At 51.6% G+C, this 4922-nt stretch overlaps 1 pseudogene; it reads right to left on the bottom strand.

The window, feature by feature from the left end:
* Positions 1-981: 981 nt before the first annotated feature.
* Positions 982-4653, bottom strand: LOC138821765 (uncharacterized; annotated as a pseudogene).
* Positions 4654-4922: the final 269 nt, after the last annotated feature.

Below are 4922 nucleotides of genomic sequence, written 5' to 3'. Positions count from 1 at the left end.
CCGGCCCTTTTTACGGTGATATAGTCCCAAGAGGAGGATGAGTTCCAGTAGGTGTCCCCGCTGGTTTCACACCCCCAGGCTTTACAAAAATAATCTTTTCTCCCCTGCATCTGGATGAGAGAGAGAGAGAGAGAGAGAGAGAGAGAGAGAGAGAGAGAGAGAGAGAGAGAGAGAGAGAGAGAGAGAGAGAGAGAGAGAGAGAGAGAGAGAGAGAGAGAGAGAGATCCCGGTGGTTGCCTGGGCAAGCGTAGACAGGGTAGCCCTGGTCGACACCTTTTCCACTTGTAGCATCTACCTCATTAGTGAGGGATGTACAGAAGGTTGGTGCGAGGTCGGGCCACCATGTCCAGAGGGGAGCTATGTTAGAGGCCGCCCATATGACAATCCCTTGTTCATCTATCACTTGTCATGTCTGGTTATAGGGGGAGTGTGGGTTCGTGCCCACCAGGGGGTGGGCTCTTTGTCCCCTTCCTGTCTTTAGGATTATAGTAATAAGGAATATTAAACAGTTTTTAAAAGTCTTATCTTGAGGGGGTTTTGAGTGCGCTGTGCCTTCCATCTCGCTGGCTCCGAGGGGTCCTTCTTGTCTCTAGGCGGCGCTTGCTTGACGTGGGAGGCGTGGATCCAGGCGGCGATCCTGTCTACCTTCAGCGCAGTGGGTGTGGTCAGCAGCACGATGTATGGGCCCTTCCACCGCGGCTGGAGGGTCTTGGACTGGTGCCTCCTCACGTACACCTCGTCGCCAATCTGGAAGGGATGTGGGACTGCGGAGCTCCCCGCGCTATAGACTTTGGCCAACGGCTTCCACACTTGTCTCTGGATGAGTTGCAGAGCTCGCAGCCGTGCCTGTAGGCTTTGGGTATTTGCAAAAGAATCAATGGCAGGGTCAAGAAAATCTGCTATAAGAGGAGGTCCTCCATACAAGATTTCATAGGGGGTTAATCCATGGCTTGCCGGAGTATTCCGGGCTCTAAACAGGGCCATGGGAAGGAGTTGGATCCAGTCTTTAGTGCCAGTTTCTAAGGCTAATTTGATTAAGGTCTCTTTAATTGTTCTTATTCATTCGTTCTACCTGTCCTGAACTCTGGGGGCGATAAGCACAATGTAATTTCCAATCTATCCCCAACAGCTTGGCCACCATCTGACTTACCTGGGAGACAAAAGCAGGGCCATTATCTAACCCTATTACCTTAGGGAGTCCAAATCGAGGAAAAATCTCTTCCAAAATCTTTTTAACTACCACTTGTGCAGTCTCTTGTTTAGTGGGGAAAGCTTCTGTCCAGCCAGAGAAGGTATCCACAAAGATTAGGAGGTACTTAACTCCATACTTGCCAGGCTTAATTTCGGTGAAATCGATCTCCCAGTTAGTGCCGGGTCGCTCTCCTCTCATTCTGACTCCAGCAGGCGCTTGGAATCCACCTGCATTAACCTTGGCGCAGGGAACACAAGAGTCTATGACCTGTTTGATTATACCCAATAGGTCTGGAATGTAATGAAACTGCTCTTCCCTCTGTAGAAGAGTCTCCAATTTTTTTGTAACCCAAGTGGGTCCATCTATGCAAGTAGGTAACCAGCCTTCTCGCATCCTTTCGGAGCAATATAGTCCTGTTTTCATATTCCCAAGTTCCAGTTGAGTTATTAAAGGTTGCCTTTAGCTTCTTGGCCACCTCTATATCTTGATCTGAATACTGGAAGAGAGGTGGTTTGCTTGGCTGCTGTTCTTGGGAAGTGACTAAAGCAAAGGTTTGGTTTTGTAAGGCCGCCGCCTTAGCAGCCTCATCTGCCATCCAAGTGGGTCCCTCCCCACTTGGTGACCTGGGCAGTGGATGATGCTCACCTTTTTAGGTAGAAAAAGGGCTTGTAAGAGGTCTAGGATTTCCTCTTTGTTCTTAATGTCTTTTCCTGCCGAAGTCAGCAGACCTCGCCTCCTATAGATCCCTCCATGGACATGCGCGGTTGCAAAGGCATACTGGCTGTCTGTGTAAATGTTGATTTTCTTTCCTCGAGTCTTTGTTAACGCCTGCATCAGGGCGATGAGTTCGACCCTTTGTGCTGAAGTCCCAGGCTCTAGGGCTGAAGCCCAGATGACTGTGGTCCTGTCTACCACTGCTGCCCCTGCCCTTCGCTCACCGTTATGCAGGAAGCTGCTCCCATCCGTATACCAGGTATGTTCAGCGTCTGGTAGAGGTTGATCAGTCAAGTCCCCACGGGTCCTGTGCACCTCCGCCAGGATTTGATGACAGTCATGTTCGATGGCAAGGTGAGAGTCCGAGTCCTAGTCGTCACCTTCTAGTGACAACACCTGTGCCTGTCTTCGGGATCCCCTGGCCTGTCTCCTGTTTTTGGGACAGTCCTTGGCCCAATGTCCAAGTTCTTTGCAATACGCACACTGGTCCCGGCTTAACGGTGGTCTCTTTTCATCTCCCAGGTTCCTCACTGGCCTACTCTCCCTCTCCCCTGGCTGTCTGACTACGGTGGCCAGGATCTTACTTAACTCTTTGATACGTTTCTTGTCTCGCTTGTCCTCTCTATCCTCCTGCAACTTACGCAATCTTTCTTCCTTTTCTTCCTGAGTTTCTCTCTTATTAAAAATTTTCTCCGCCTCCTTGACTAAATCTTGCAAAGTATACCCCTGAAGTCCCTCCAGCCGCTGCAGCTTAGTCCGAATGTCCGGGGCTGACTGCCCGATAAAGGACATAATGACGTCGGATTGTCTGTCTACTGCAGAGGGGTCAAAGGGCGTATACATACGATATCCTTCCATTAATCTTTCTAAAAATCCCGCAGGCGTTTCCTCAGAACCCTGCACTATTGCACATACCTTGGCCAAATTAGTGGGGCATCTTCAGGCCCCTTTGAGACCCGCCAACAGAACCCGGCGATAAAGACGGAGCCGCTCCCTACCAGCAATGGTGTTGAAGTCCCAGTTAGGGTGGGTCAACGGGAACACTTCATCGATCTCATTTGGCAACTGCGTCGGTCTGCCATCTTGTCCTGGAACATTCTTGCCAGCCTCTAGGAACACTTGCTGGCGTTCCTCTGTAGTAAGGAGGGCCTGTAAGAGCTGCTGACAGTCATCCCAGGTGGGCTGGTGGGTCAGCAAGATGGACTCAATCAAGCCCATCAGGGCCAGGGGGTCCTGGGAAAAGGGCGGGTTATGGGTTTTCCACTTATATAAGTCTGAAGCAGAAAAAGACCAGTATTGCACTTGGCCACCCACGGTCTGGAGAGGGAAGGCATGAGCCGTCCAGACTCCTTCACTCTCTCCGCCTCGATCGCGACAGAGGCGCAGGCAGCTGCTGGGCGGTGGCCCAGAGGGCCCTCTGGGCACCGATGGTGCCTGTAGCTCCGCCTCTGGCTCAGTGGAATCGGGAGAAGGAACAGGTGGGGTAAGGGAGCCCCCTTGTGGTCCTCTGCGTTCCTCCACTGGAGCAGGCTGAGGATAGGGCGGTGGAGGGTCTGGCATTTGGGGAGGCTCTAACAATAACAAGTCTGTCTGATTATCAGGCAGAACAGGGGGGACTTGAAGAGGAGGGGGAGGAGCCCTTCGTTTTAAGTTTCGACAACGCCTTTAGGGGGTAGAGGGAAGATTGGGATAAGGGTGGTGGAAGAGGAGTGAGGGGAGTAGGTGGCGGAGGGACAGGCAGGGGAGGAAAGGTGGGCTGGATGGGGGCAGGAGGAAGAGGGACGGGGGGAGTGGGAGAGGGTGGAGGGGCTGAGAGGGGGATGGAAGGGGAGAGAAAAGGCTTAATCCACTTTGGGGGATCCTGAGCAAGATTTTCCTAAGTAATTATGTAGGGGACCTGGTTGGCGTGTCCGTGAGGGCTGGGCTGGAAAACTCGAGCCTTCACCTGTAAAATAATACCAAGATTAAAAGAGCCCTCCTTAGGCCACCCTACATTGAAGGCAGTCCATTCAGAGGAGCAGAAAGTCATCCACTTCTTTTTCCGGACCTCCAACAACAGGTTGTGGGCCCGGGCCGAGACTCCTCTCCAGTGATCTAGAGTCAGGCTTAAGGGGGTGGTTAGTTGTTGTCCCATATTTTGAAGGCCACAAAACAGACAGCAAAGACAATCAACGTTATACAGACACAGATGAGACTAGACAAACACCATGCGGTGCCCGAGTGAGTACAAATGAGGAGGGAAACTTCAGAAGGGAGAGGCTGGCTGTGCCTTAGCTCCCCAGAACAAAGAGACACTCGGATCTCGTCCCCCCTCCAAACGACTCTGGACTGGGATTCCAGGGTGGGACCAGAGTAGTGGGCACGTCTGCTTTTCCCTCTGGCCCAATACAAATTCAAATACAAGTCCTGTACAGGCGCTTTTGGATCCCCAAAACATAAAACAAAAACGACAAGCACGGAGAACATGGAAAAATAGAGCTCTGTCTTACCTCCAACTGGTCTTGAAATTTTGGGTCTGGGGACGCCTTATCCCGGACGAGCCCCCAACTGAAAGACCCCAGACTCACTGGGATGCTTTCTTCAACGGGAGGGTACCCCAAGAACCAAGACTCCAAGCCAGCAGATGCAACAAGCAAGAGGAGTTTATTTGGCGTTTGCGCAAACAGGCTTCCTGTCCAAGGCAGACTGGAAGCCCCGAGCAGCGGTTACAGGCACTTTTAAAGACAAAAACCACAGGATTAGCATAAGACCCCAGGCTCCCCAGGATTGGCTCAGCTCTGCACGGGAAGTTTTGTAACATTTGTTGAAAACTGGTTGGTTCCCTAGGGGAGGCTTCTCTGGAGGGGAGTCCACATAGTTACAGGCTCGCATTGGTTGACATTTGACCTAGTTTGCTGGGCTCACCAGATGGTCCTTGTCTTGAGCCCCTTGCCATGAGTTTTTACACAGGAATTCAGGAGAACATACTCTTTTGTTCTTTATCTATGTTTGTAGACCTTGTCCCTGGGCCTGCATC

The sequence above is a fragment of the Dipodomys merriami genome, unplaced genomic scaffold (genome assembly GCF_024711535.1).
Source record: "Dipodomys merriami isolate MVZ:Mamm:240054 unplaced genomic scaffold, mDipMer1.0.p SCAF_94, whole genome shotgun sequence".
NCBI lineage: Eukaryota > Metazoa > Chordata > Mammalia > Rodentia > Heteromyidae > Dipodomys > Dipodomys merriami.
This window is presented reverse-complemented; position numbering and strand designations above follow the sequence as displayed.